The sequence below is a fragment of the Myodes glareolus genome, chromosome 1 (assembly GCF_982192425.1).
Source record: "Myodes glareolus chromosome 1, mMyoGla1.1, whole genome shotgun sequence".
Taxonomy (NCBI): Eukaryota; Metazoa; Chordata; class Mammalia; order Rodentia; family Cricetidae; genus Myodes; species Myodes glareolus.
The window spans coordinates 40,580,158-40,595,112 of record NC_142026.1 but is presented as its reverse complement, the minus strand read 5'-3'; the positions used below and the strand labels follow the sequence as shown (position 1 = coordinate 40,595,112).

The following is a 14,955-nucleotide window of genomic DNA, read 5'->3' as shown; positions in this document are numbered from 1 at the left end:
TTTTAGTTTTTGGATTTTTGAGACAACATCTCTCTATGTAGTCCTGGCTGTCGTGGACTCACAGAGATCCTCATGCTTCTACCTCCTGAGTGCTGGGAATAAAGGGATTCACCACCACCCCCAGTTTTTATTTACAGTAAATCACTCATCTTACTTAAATATATATCCTTTAGAAAACATTTCATTTGACTATTGTAAATGAAAAGGTGATATCCTGTGCCAGAAGATATGTCTTATAAGGGGGGATAAGGGGATGGTTCAGTGGATAAAGTGCATGTCGTGCAAGTATTGAAACTGGAATTAGAGTCTTCAGAACTCACAGGTGTAGAAGACTGCTTCTGTAATCCCAGAGCTCACAATGACATGGGAGGGGGCGTTGAAACAGAATAATTTTCAGAAGCCTGTGGGCTGGCTAGTCTGGTATGCTCAGCAATGAATAACAATGAGGACAGTCTATCTCAAGTAGGGTAGGAAGCAAGCATTGGAAACCGAGTTGTCCTCTTACCATCTCATGAATGCTGTGGTATGTGGTGTGCCCACATATGCACATATATGCACACAACATACACACAGAGAGACAAATATGCAGACAGAAGTGTCATAAGGAACTAGGTAAGGTAGTTGTAGGCCGAGGCCATTCTTTCATTCTTGGCTGCCCGACCTGAGATAATCACACAAAAACTATGTTAATTACAACATTGTTTGGACAATTAGCCCCTGCATATTTCTAGCAAGCTCTTACATCTTAAGTTAACCCATTTCTGTTATTTTGCATTTTACAACGAGGCTTGTGGTTTACCTGTAAGGTTTCTGGTCTGGTGTCTGTCTCCATTGACCTCCCTGACTCTTCCTTCTTTCCTCCTCTATCTGCTCAGAATTCCCACCATGCTTTTTCTGCTCTGTCATAGGCCAAAGCAGCTGTATTCATTAACCAATAAAAACCACACATATACAGAAGGACTTCTCACAACAGGATGTTGCTTATAAAAGCAAGGGTTATAAAAGGAAGATGAGTAAGGACTAGAGAGGACGTGGTAGCAGAGCATTTTATTCTCAACTTAATTATTAAAGTAGAAATATCTTAGCAGCAAAGCAAATATTATTTTCTTTCCATGTGGCTCAGTGTGGCTTAACACCATCATGGTTAAGCCCCCACCTCCTAATATAGTTTCAAATGCTCCAAGAAGCTGAGCAGTACAGGCATTGGTACTGCTTTAAATTATCTATAATTTCCAAAGTCCCCTTCCTGCCACTTCTAATTAACAGAAAATGAAAGCACAGGAGCGCCATGTCCCTCCTGTCTTCCTGCTCTCTCCTCTCCACCTCACTTAGGTAGGCTGTGCTTTTCCTGGAGCATGCTAGGCTACTTGTCTGGCGTCCCTGCCGCATGCATCTCCTGCAGTCACTTTAGGACACAGTTTCTCCAGCTTATTTTTATTTGTTATAAATTTTAAGATTATAATACAATTCCAACATTAGTCCTTTCCCCTTGCTTCAATGTAAACCTCCTTGTTTTTCATTAATTATTTTTACATGCATATATATATGTATATATATACATATACATATACATATGCATATGTATATATTCCTAAATAGCTCCCTCAGTCTGTATGACATTACTCACATGCACGCTGTTAATATTGGGTAAGTTGGTTACCATTTCTCCCACTCCACAAAATCCTTATTTTCCTGTAATTTCTACTTTTAAATGAGAGCAGCAACAATGGTAGACCCATGACCACATCTCTGTAGATATATCTATCTATTATATTAAATTTTACTTTCGAAAGTTATATCATTTCTCACAAGTAAAAGGGTCCCCAAAACAACTTGTCATCTTTGAAATTCTTTGGCCCAGAACTTTAGCACTCATTCTGACACGAATTTTTTGCTTCACTCTTCATATTTATGCATTCACTTTTCACTTGGAAAGATTCTTGTTCTCAATTTTCCCATACCTGAATTATTCTTTGAGCTTCACAATACTAACTTTGGGTGTGATATGTTTTTATTCATGATATCATTAAACTGTTCACTTTCCTCACAGCCTATTGTCTATGGGAAACAATCAAGCACTGCTGGCAAACAAAATTCACTTTCCCTTTGCAAACTTCAGCAACAACTGGAGGTGATCTTGTAAGGAAGTGTTACTAGTTCAGTTAAGATGTTTTATACTATCTTTAGTGTTTTGCCCTCCCTAATTACTCAATGTACATATGTGTGAATATATTAAATTTTGTATTGTTGGAATCTAGGAGGCTCAGTCTCAACATAAAATAAGATTCGGTACCGAATGTTGACTGCACCCTTTTTGCTTCTTTTTCATACAACCTACCTGCTATGAGAGTGTTTTCCTAACCTTCCCTGTGATCTAGAAGTTAACAGCTCGCTGGGACTTCACTCAGGGCTCTTCACTTAAATGCAGACACTTCCTGAGAACCCACCACATCATCCATAATTGAAGTAAAAGACACAAACTCATGAGCTGCTGGGTGGCCTGTCCCTGACCAAGCCTGGTGACCTAAAACCCATCAGCAATTATATAAGAAAGATTAACAGAAGGACAAAATAACTTTCACCTAGTGCAATGGTAACACTCATAGTTCCATACAGCTAGTAAGTACAAACCCAGGCTTTCCGACACCAAACTCTATGCCAGGCAATTTTAGGAAATTTTAACATCCCTTCTTTAATTGATACTTGTTGACTACATTTAAGAGATGGTGATTTTAATTAAAAATAAAGTGTTTATTGCAATGAATGGTCCAGATATAAACAATTGATTACAATTGTTTTCACTTTATTTTAACCTTGCAGTAAAGTTAGAAAATATGAAGTTTAAGAAACCCTATCTTGAAAAAAAAAGAAAATATGAAGTTTAGATTGTATGTGTGGTCTTCCAGAACTCTTAAGGCATCTCCTCATATTTAGCCAGGAATCTCTTTAAGGTCTTCTTCGTGAATGGTTGGAATAACAGTAAAACACATTTTAAGCCTTTGCATTTTCTCATGCCTTATTTTCTTTCAGGAATTTATGTTCATACTAACATCAATTCTTTTTATATTACCTACTGTCACTTATCCACAAGTCTCAACCATTTTTATTATATTTTAATCTATAGAGTCTATAAAATGGAGATAGGAGACACTGTATAATAACATGGATATTATAACATGAGCATTGTTTAAAGGTTATACGTGTGTGTGTGTGTGTGTGTGTGTGTGTGTTCCAACAATGATCATTTATCTGTTGGTTTAAAAAGCTGAAGTACAAGAAATCCTTGTCCACACAAAAGGACAGTTTTAACTGGGATCTTGACAGTAACTCTGTCAGTAACACCATCCTCAGTGTAATGGCATTTCTGCCTCAGCTGTCCCAGGTAATTCAACATTTCTTCTTAGAAAAGCAGGAACTTTCACTTATGAGTTTGCTACAAAAACAACCATGAAACTAGCATTGGAGAGGCTGCTCAACACCTCTGTGTAGAGTAACAAAAGCTTAGGCCACTGCTGCGTACTTTGATGCATACTGGATATTTGGTGGTGTAAATACCAACCCTACCATCTAATCCCTAATTATATGTCATTGACTAAAGTTTAGAAATAAAATATATTCAAATATTGTCTGCAAAGTGCCAAATGCAACTCATCTCACTTGTGAATATCAAAAAATTTAAATCCCCAGAGAAAGGAAATAAACTATTACATTTAATGAAAACTATATTAAAATTTTGCATAAAAAATGGAAGGCAATTATTCCTATAGTTGTCTTGGAATTAGAGGTTTTATGTAAGGAAAGGAATGTCACTGACTGTGGAACAGTGTTTCACACAGTAACAAACAGTTGTGCGTGTGTGTGAGAGAGAGAACTGTTTGTTGTATGACAATTACCATCTCACTGATATCAAACCAAATACACTGGTGTTTTCAAGAAGTCTTACCCCCAAAAAAGAAGTTCCTAGGAATTTTCAGCTATATTGAAATTAGTAATTTTTTTTTTAGTTTTCTTTTTATTTATTCTTTGTGTCTTTCATATCCTACCTCCCAACCCTAACCATCTCCCTCCCACTTCCACCCACAAAATAAAACAAAATAAAATTTAAGAGAAAAAGAAGAGGGGGAGAAACAGAAAATCTTATCATGGAATCTGCAGTGTGACACATTGAGTCATGCATAAACCCCTTTATCCATATGTTTTTACTTGCAAGAATTTATCACAAAGAATCAATGGTCTGGTTTGAGGCCCCTGGACTCTGCTACACCATTGATGCTGGGCCCTCACTGGGACTCTTTCTGGACATCCCATTGTTGTCTTGTATCTGAGACAGTTATGAAAACAAGTAAATGTGTTTTTTAAAGGTAAAGTATTTAAAGAGACTGAGCACAGAAAGAAAAATAAGTCACACAAAGATGGAAAATTAACAGAGAGTCTGGATTATGTGTATTATTGTGTTATCTTTAAATTTTTTGACTGTGAAGGAGTTAAGTTCAGAGAGAGATTTCATTGTATGGGCTGCTAAGCTAAACCTATACATATATTATAAAATTATTATGACTTCTAAATTTGGGTCTAAAAACATGTTGCTTTGGAAAAGAGGTTCTTCTTTTGTTTCCACAGAAGATGAGAACCTGTGGATTGCTTCCAGACCAATATGGTTTCATAGAACAAGACCTCATGAAAGGTTGCTGTGAACATCTTCACAACAAAAATACTTCGCCCAGCTGCTGACTGAGATGAACCTACCACACAGAATATACCATGAAAGACCTGGTTAACAGCACCCCCAAACAGCAGAAAGTAGTATGAGCAGAACTACACACATATTCCCAAATATTTTTTATAATTGTTTGTTTACATTACAGAGATTTGCATTGGCTTAGATCTCGGTTTATTGATACAAATTTAAGATCAATCTTGTTATATGTATATTCTTGCTCTTGATTGAGGTATTATGATTGTGTAGTTCATTTAAAAATGTAATGGATAATAGTCAAGCTTGTAGTGATGTTAGTTAGATTTTCTAGATGTATAGAGACATATTTCAGTTAGATACGTATTCTTCAAATCTGTCAAAGACCTTCAGAATATGGCATTTACAATGGTTAAGAACTTAGGACTTTTCATGACAATGAGACACATCTGCTTCTGGCATCACCAAGCTACTTCAAGAGGAAGATGGGCATCGAAGATGCTCCTTGTGGAGTTGGTTAGCCATTTGGGCAAAAAACTGCTCTTGCATGGAATGCTTAACTGGACATGCAGAACTCACAGAGAAATGACTGCTGAACTTGCCTAAAGATGAGACAATCCTCCAGGGATCCTGTTTCATGAAAGAGTCTGCTAGACATTCTGCAGGACACAGAAGAAAATGCCTGCCAAACTGTCAATATAGACAGAACTATTTTTGAAATTGCCTGCTTCATGGAAAAGTCTTCCAGATACTATGGGCCTGTAGGCTGAAGATGAATGCCCCAGTGGTACAGAAGAACTTTGGGTGATTGTGCAGCCAGCGAGATGTCTCTGTCAATTCTAGAATTTTGGAAGTTGCTTACAATGCACTTCCTGTTTACTTAGGTAATAGTATGTTCTTCTGGAGCTTTTGATGGAGTTCAGGAATATATAGATAGTTGTAGTTATAGTTTTCCTTGGTTATGATAAAAGATAAAGTAAATAGAAAAATTGTAACTGTAATTCTTCCTTGATACCTCTTTTGTTATATATAATTTTACTATGTCAAAGTTAAAACCTTCTTTTTATTTAAACAGAAAAGGGGAGGTGATGTGGGATTTCCCTCTGTGTGCTGGGATTACTATTAATGAATAAAGAAACTGCATTGGCCTGTTAATAGTGAAAACTTAGGTAGGTGGGGAGGACTGGATTGAATGCTGGGAGAAAGAAGAGAGGAGTCAGAGGACCTCATGGAGCCACTGCCAGAGATAGATGTGCTGAAACGACCTCATGGTGATATACAGATTAATATAAATGGATTAAATTAAGATATACGAGTCAGACAATAAGAAGCTAGAGCTAACGGGTCAAGCAGTGTTTTAATTAATACAGTTTTTGTGTGGTTATTTCGGTTCTGGGCAGCCAGGATGAACAAGCCACTCCTTGCAACAATCCTGCAGCCCTGGATCTATAGGACCACAACCCCCTCACCTCCCACTCCCCAAATCCCATGCTGCAGCAGATCACAGATGGGGTTGATATGGGGGTGAGTGAATACATAAAGCTCCCAGTGGCCTGGGTTCTTGTAAGGTTCCTCAGCCCACCAGCTCTTCCCTGTCTTCACCACCAGGGTGAGCTCTTGAGCATTACCCTTGCTAGTTCACCCTCTTGCATCCCATCTCTTGCCTTTGGGTTCTCAAGGTCTGTTTTCCCACACCTGCGCCTTCACTGTCTGCTAACTCTACTATGTTGACCAGGGCCACTTTCCTGAGTGTTGTAGCTGATGAGGGGCATGGACAGCTCTCCCACTCTTATGATTTCAGGACCAGTTCTTCCATCTGACTAAGGCATTGATGGGTAAAGGATGGGGTGGGGGGAGTGTGCATCTCTTCCCAACCCATGCCTCCAGTTGACAGATAAATAAGGGGGATACCTCTCCAATGCTCACAACATCCGAGCTGTCTCACCCACCTCTGTCAACAGGGTCAGCTCTACTGTGCTGCACAAGGAAGGAGCAGGGCTAGCTTTTCTGAGTACTGCAGCTGATAAGAGGGGAGGCCAGCTCCTTCGTCTGTCACAAGACGTGAGGGCAAAGAGTAAGGAGGAATTAGTGTTAACTTTAATCTTGTTTCTAAAAAAAACAATATGAAAAAAAAACTGCATGTTGAGATCATTATGGATGGTTTTAACACTCCAAATTCATGAGCATCCATAGAGCCATCGATTGTTTCATTTTTTTTCCCACCAACTTAAATCAGCTAGAATAAGCCATAGGAGAGATGTTCAAGAAATATATCTATATAGTAGCAACTGTTTGATATTTAACAACTCAGAATATTTAACCCCCATGTATTTCCTACCTGAAAAAAATCAGAGCAAAGATTTCTCAGCAGAAAGTCATGGGCTTTTAAGGATCCAATTTATAAACCATGCTGCCTCCAACCACCACATCCTATTACAGCTCCACACCTTGTTGAAGACCCAATATAAACCTGGACTTGAAATCAAGCACCCCAGTGTTAAAAGCTCACCTGTTTTTTCACAGTAACAATTCCATGGAGAGAAACGGCTCACACTCCCTAACAGGTTTGAGACACTGAACTGTGACTGTTTCTCCTCAGTAATTTCCCATCAAACGTGCAAGATACCTCTTGACAGTGAAACATCACTTCTCATTTACCTCTTCAGCAGATTGAAATATCCCTTCTCTGCAGCAGGAGGTTCGTCTTACTTAAATAAAGCCAAAGTTATTCTCTGTGGCTTCATTTCTTTTCCCAAATACTTCCTTATTAGGGGAAAAATGATTTCTTAGCTCATAGGATCAGATAAGGACATTTCTTCTTAATATTGCTGCCTGGGTTTGAAGGAAATATTCTATTTAAGTTGCACTGAGTCAGCCATGTTTAGTGGCTAGCCTTCCTGATGACTGCCTATCTATCTACTCACTGAGAATGCTAGCTTCAAAATAGGACAAAATTTAAATCATACAAAGTATGTAGATCACGGAATCAGTGCATTGAGGCCAGCTGGGACCAGAATTTTCTAATTAAAGTTAAACATTCCCAATAGGAGATGTAGAAATAATTTTGAAAAGTTGGAAATCTCAGTGTCTGATTCATCTACAACAAAACTCCTGCACCTAAGGCTCAGGGACTGCCACAGAAGAGGGAATAGAAAGCTTGTAAAAGTCAGAGAAACGGGGAGTTTGTGGCAAGATAGTGTCTCCTGGAAATGTCAGAGCAGCAACCCTCATAAGGTCGCACTAACATACCTGCCTTAACATGACCTGAATAAGCAATAAACAGCAATAAACCTGCTAATGAAGAATGGAGAATGCTCAGGAGTCCTCAAGCCTACACAAGAATCATAAGGAGCTGAGGAATGCTGAAAGCAGGAGAAATTGTGTTCTCCAGAGAAGAACACCAATTGGTCATCCAATATCAAATGGTCAAATAACATCACACAACATAAACCAGGCAGGGTGTGTGTGTTAAAGAAAATTAAAGAAAACAGGCGAGGAATTTAAATAAGAGAAAGGAAATGGCAACAGGGAAGGGGTTGAAGTGAGGAAAGGAAAGGGAAGAAATGATGAAATTGTATTAATTTCAAAAATAAAAAATACTGATAGACGCCCAGGTCGCCCTGCAGTGCTGGCTACCCCCTCCCGCCTGCCATCCCAGCTCCCATCCAGGTATGAATTTCTATATTTCTCCCTTCCCCCTGGGGCCATAAAATTTCCCCAGCTCAGCTGCCTTGTGAGCTGGGCCTGGGCTGTAGGCGCATCCCGGCTGGAGGCAGTTGCTGGGTCTTAAAGGCCTCCCTGAGGACAGGTGGACCAGGGGCCAGCTCAGCCACATTCCTGACCAGCAGGAGCCCTGACTTCTAGCAGAGGGCCATCGGAGGGGTGAGTTTCCTTCAGACCGGGGCAGGGTCCCGGTGAGGAGGAGCTTGGGCGTTCCCTGACCCCATAGACGCCCATGTCGCCCTGCAGTGCTGGCTACCCCCTCCCGCCTGCCATCCCAGCTCCCATCCAGGTACGAAGTTCTATATTTCTCCCTTCCCCCTGGGGCCATAAAATTTCCCCAGCTCAGCTGCCTTGCAAGCTGGGCCTGCATTGTAAGCACATCCCGGAAAGAGGGAGTGCCTGTGCTTCAATAGCCTGCCTGAGGAAAGGTGGGCATTCTGTCAGTGAAGTCCCTGCCCAAGAAGGGAACCTGACCCGGTAACAGAAGTTCCAATAGAGAACATTTGAAGTTAAGAGATGGGCAGACGCCAAGGCAGGACCTCATCCAACAATCTGAAAAATAACATGAAAACACCAGATCCCAAGGACCCTACAATAGAAGGACTTGAACACCTTAACCCAAAAGAAGTGGAAAAAAGTGCCATTATGAAAGGAATAGAGTCCCTTAAACAGGATATGAATAACTCCCTTAAAGAATTGGATGAGAAATATAACAAAAAGTTTGAAGAAATGAGTATAGAATTAGATGAGAAATATAACAAAAAGTTTGAAGAAATAAGTAAATTCGTGAATGAGACCCTGAGAAACCAAGAAAAAACAATCAAACAAGTAAAGGAAACAGTCCAAGTATTGAAAACTGAAATGGAGGCAATGAAGAAAACACAAACGGAGAACCGGCTGGATATGGAAAACCTAGGTAAACGAACGGAGACTACAGAATCAAGCATAACCAATAGAATACAAGAGATAGAAGAACGAATCTCAGATTCTGAAGATACCATAGAGAAAATAAATGCTCTGGTCAAAGAAAACGGCAAATCCAACAAATTCTCTACACAAAACATTCAGGAAATCTGGGACACAATAAAAAAACCAAATCTAAGAATAATAGGGATTGAAGAAGGAGAAGAACTGCAGATCAAAGGCCCAGAAAATATATTCAACAAAATTATAGAAGAAAACTTTCCCAACCTAAAGAACGATATTCCTATGAAGGTTCAAGAAGCATACAGAACACCGAATAGACTGGATCAGAAAAAAACATCCCCTCGCCATATAATAATCAAAACACAAAACATACATATTAAAGAAAAAATTTTAAGAGCTGCAAAGGAAAAAGGTCAAGTAACTTATAAAGGTAAACCTATCAGGCTTACACCGGATTTCTCTAAGGAAACCATGAAAGCCAGAAGATCCTGGATAGAGGTACTGCAGAAACTAAGAGACCATGGATGCAAACCCAGACTACTATACACAGCCAAGCTATTGTTCACTATCAACGGAGAAAACAAAATATTCCAGGATAAAAACAAATTAAAACAATACGTAGCTACTAATCCAGCCTTACAGAGAATATTAGAAGAAAAATCACTACCGAAGGAATCCAACATTCCCAACACGGCCTACAATAACTCAAACATCTAGCGACCATTCACAAGCACAAATCAAAGAAGAAAAACACATACACTCTACTACCTAAAAAAAAAAAAAAAATGACCGGAGTCAACAACCACTGGTCATTAATATCACTTGATATCAATGGACTCAATTCACCTATAAAGAGGCACAGACTTAGAGATTGGATACGAAAACAGGATCCAACATTCTGCTGTTTATAGCCTATGCTGGAGAGGATGTGGGGTGAGGGGAACACTCATCCATTGTTGGTGGGAATGCAAACTCGTGCAGCCACTGTGGAAATCAGTGTGGCGGTTTCTCAGGAAACTGGGAGTCAACCTCCCTCAGGACCCAGCAATTCCACTCTTGGGAATATACCCTAGAGATTCCCTAACATACTACAAAAGCATTTGTTCTACTATGTTCATAGCAGCACTATTTGTAATAGCCAGAACCTGGAAACAGCCTAGGTGCCCCTCAATAGAAGAATGGTTAAAAAAGGTGTGGAACATGTACACATTAGAGTTTTACTCAGTGGTAAAATACAATGACATCTTGAATTTTGCATGCAAATGGATGGAAATAGAAAACGCTTTACTGAGTGAGGTAAGCCAGACCCAAAAAGAGGAACACGGTATGTATTCACTCATAAGTGGATTCTAACCATAATTAAAGGTCTTTGAGCCTATTATTCGTGATCCTAGAGAAGCTAAATAAGAAGATGAACCTGATGAAGATTATTTAGCTACCCGCCAGGAGGTAGGAAATAGACAAGAGTCCCAGGTAACCTTGGGTGCAGGTGGGGGGGGGGGGTGGGAGGGCTGATGGAAGGGGAGAGGATTAGAGAGAAGGGAGTAGGGGAGGAATGGGGAAAGCTCGGTGGCCTGGGATGTGGGGGGGGGAGGAAGGATGAATATGGGATCAGGGAAGAATATATTTCAACTAAGGGAGTCATTTTAGGGTTTACAGGAGACTTGATTATATATGGGATCCCAGGTCCAAGGAGAGATCCCCCAGATTGTTCTCTGGACAGAGGAGAGGGTGCCTGAATCGGCCGTGGCCCATAACCATACTGATGAATATTTTGCTTATCACCATAGATCCTTCATCTGGCGAAGGATGGCGATACAGACGGAGACCCACATTGGAGCACCGGACTGAGCCCCCCAAGGTCCAAATGAGGAGCAGAAGGAGGAAGAACATGAAAAAGGAAATCAGGACTGCGAGGGATGCTATCACCCACTGATACAAGGGAACGGATCTAATGAGAGTTTACCAAGGCCAGTTGGACTGGGACTGAACGAGGACGTGATCTAACCAGATTCTCGGAATTTGGCCGGATTCTCTGAATGTGGCTGGCCCGAAGTCTTTCTGAAAAGCCATTGACTATGATACTGGGACTTGTTTCCTCTGCATATACTGGATTTTGGGGATCCAGTCTGTTTGGATACTCACCTTCCTGGACCTGGAAGGAGGGGGGAGGAACTTGAACTTCCCACAGGGCAGGAAACCCTGACTGCCCTAAGGGACGAAGAGGGAGGAGGAGAGGGAGTGGGGGGGAGTAGGAGGGTGTTGGGAAGAGGGGCGGAAAAGGAAACTTTTATAATTTAATAAAATTTACTTTCAAAAAAAAAATAAAAAATACTTTTAAAAATATCTTAATGTACTCATATACCATGCCATCACAAATCAGAGGAAATATCTCATTGCAATATTTAAATAAACCGCACCCATTTATGAATAAATCAGAAGTCATATTAGACATAGTGTTCATTCCAATAAGACAAAAAATTTGTCTTAGCCAAAGAACCAATATCTCCATTTTCCCCAGTAGTTAATATAGTACCTTATTTCAGTCAAATTAGGTTGTGTGGTAAGTAGTGAAAGCCTTTTAATCTTTAAGATTCCTAAAAAATAAAATTCAAATAACTACAAATAATCTCAATGACTCTAAGTATATGAAAATTTTTCTGAGAAAATAATTATAAAACACTTGTGTAGGATTTATCCATTTTATATGTATAAATAAGGAATTAAAATTCATCAAATGAGCTTCAGAGTAAATTTCATACTTAGAAATAAGTACTGTGTGGTCTCACATGAAAAATCAAAGATCATAATTACTCTGTCGACTGAGAAAGGCCATTAACTCTTATGTGATGCAGGGTTATTGTGTCTCCTTGGAATGTCAGAAATTGACTAACATGAACTGAACAAGGACAACACCAATAGACATGCCAAGTGAGTGGGAAGGACAGAGAGGCTTCAGCCCTACACGAAGAACTACAGGAAACTAAGGATTGCTGATAGTGGGAGAAATAGATTTCCTCCAAGAAAAACACACACATTATCGAATACCATAGGGTCAAGTCTAAAACCATATATATGAACATCATTGTACAAACTGAGTAGGTTATCTAGAAATACAGATATATCTATGCATTTAACAACAATTCATGGTTGACAAGAAGGCCATTATTTGCAAGGGAGCAAGAAGGGGCATATGCAAGGGTTGGAGGGGAGGTAAGAGTAGGGAGAAGTGATATATTTATTGCATAATATTAAAAGTAAAATTTTAAAAAATAAAAATTAAATCACTTTCCTGACGTGTAACCCTTCTCTTTAAGTCTCACTTCAGTTTTAAATCCATATCATTGCATCTAACTGAATATATACTTCCTCTTAATGTTCCAATTTTCATAAAATAGGAGCTGGTATGTAATGTCTGGTGTTGGCATGATTTGGGCCCTAAGACTTCAAATGATGGCATTCACAAACTGATCAGAAATGAGAAAGACACATTATCTTCAATTCTGATAGCTGGTCCTTTTTGCAGCAACATGCAATTGTACCAAAGTCTCTTCAACCTTCTGACATAATTCTTAATTAATAATCTAGGCTCCACACCATGGTTCAAAGACAATAGTAAATCATTATACTTTAGACAGTGATTTCTGATTAATTTCTAAGCACCAGAAGTAATTCTGCTATTACAAGCCACATTTAGATCATAAATTATTCTGGCGGCCTTGATGCCTGTGCCAAATAAATGTGAGGCAACAAAAATGTATGAAGAGAGTAATTTGGCAAGAGATTTTGAGCACAAAGAACCAAATTATCTCTGCCTCGTGGTCAGAATCCTCTTGGGACAGAAAATGATCAGAAGAAACTAGGCAAACGGTCCTTGGCACAAACATCTTTGTTGAAAATTGCCTCCTCGTTGGTAGTCACCAAAGAAACAGCAACTTCACAGGCAAGACTGGGACAGCATCTTTTGGGGGGATTATTTTGAACTGATGTAAGGGAGGGTGAACCTGTAGCTGTCTTTTCAGGGAGAAAGGAAAGAATTGCTTGTTCAGAAAAAGAGAGGTATATGATAGATGATAATAAAAAGAAAAGTCACACTTCCAGAACCCCCATTAAAATTACTACTTAATCCATGGAGTTAGGAAAACAATGTTATTTTTACTTCCATGAGGTAAAGGATATACAAGTAGAAGTCACAGTAAAATTTGATATTTTTGTAATGACTTTAAACACTGGGAATCTACTCAAGAATTAACTTAATGTACAGCTCTTCAACTATTGTACAAAATCGAAGAGTCAGAGGACGTAGAAATGTATTTTCTGAATATCAGATCGAGATAAAACAGCCTAAGCTATATGTGATCACGGCAACGCCACAGTGCAGGAGCCAGCAAACACTGCTTAAAGAACATTAGAGCAAATATTTCCGATGTTGCAGGAGCCTTTCTATCTTTGTCAGGGATCCTCAACTCGGTCACTACAGCAGGAAAGCAGCCTTAACCATTGGGCAAACACATGGGGCTGGACACATTGTAGCCAAGTTTATTGCTAAAGAAAGATAGTCAGACAGATGCGACCCCAGGCGGTGTGTGTCTTTGCTCTCCCTGCTGGATAAGTACCCATCCTTGTTTAAGAAGCAAAGAGCAGTTCTTGCTGCTTCTGGAAACCACAAAACTCTTTCTTCTCGTCTTAACTTCAGAATAGAAACTTTTCTCTCTGTTTTTATTGCTCGTTTGTGTTTGGTTGCAATTTTCTTTTCTCTTAGAGCCATTTAGCTGTCCTTCAGCTTCCACAACCCCTATTCAGTCTTCTTATGGGCTCTAGTCTTTGGAAAGCGCTAATGTTTGGCTCAGTTGTGCGTCAGCCGCAAAAGTTCTGTTTGCTCTAATGGGCAGTTCATGGGAGCTCACCTCCGGTGCTGGGAGAACCACTAAAGAGTCTTAGCATCTTTATAATGCTCACTGAAATTTTCTATATAGAGGCTGTTCTTTAAGTTTGAGCTACTCCCTTCACCTTACCTCACATATGTTTTGTGACTAATGTGGTGTTTATACTAAAAAATATAACAACGAAAAAACTGATTTTCAAGGGGCAAGGAAAAGAAAAATTTCAGAATACAAGCCAGCCACACTGCATGAGCCATATGGCACTAGCTAGGGTGGTAAATAGAGTGGTCTCTTGAAAATACTTGTGTGTGATTGATTTCAACATCGGATCAAAAGCATATAACCTCTGAATAGCCCGGAAAGCACACTTATCCTACCCATAGACAAGAAAAAGAAGTATGGAGAAATGTGGGTGAACTTGACAGTGGGTCTCTAACTCCAGGCTCAGCAATCTGAACACCAATTTTCAGGCCACCACTGGGGGCTGGAGGGTTATAGCTCTAATAGCACAAAGGTGAGAGCATAGCTTTGACCACCATCTTTCTACCAGTAAGGGCCCATACATTGAGGCACTAAATTCTTTATGTAGAGGCTGTGGGGCATTGAGTTCTTGATGCAAATGTCTATCTCAATACAGAATAAGCACATGCATGATCCTGTTAGTTTTCTAACTGTTGAGTTTATAAAATAATAGGAATCCTGGACTGAAACCATGGCATGTGTCTACAG

The 14,955-nt window shown here is 39.6% G+C and overlaps 1 long non-coding RNA gene across 2 annotated transcripts in view; it reads right to left on the bottom strand.

Moving 5' to 3' along the window:
- LOC125405535 (uncharacterized) overlaps positions 1 to 14,955 on the bottom strand; it is a 133,966-nt gene that overhangs the window by 69,744 nt on the left and 49,267 nt on the right. The gene's annotated exons all lie outside the window — the stretch shown is intronic.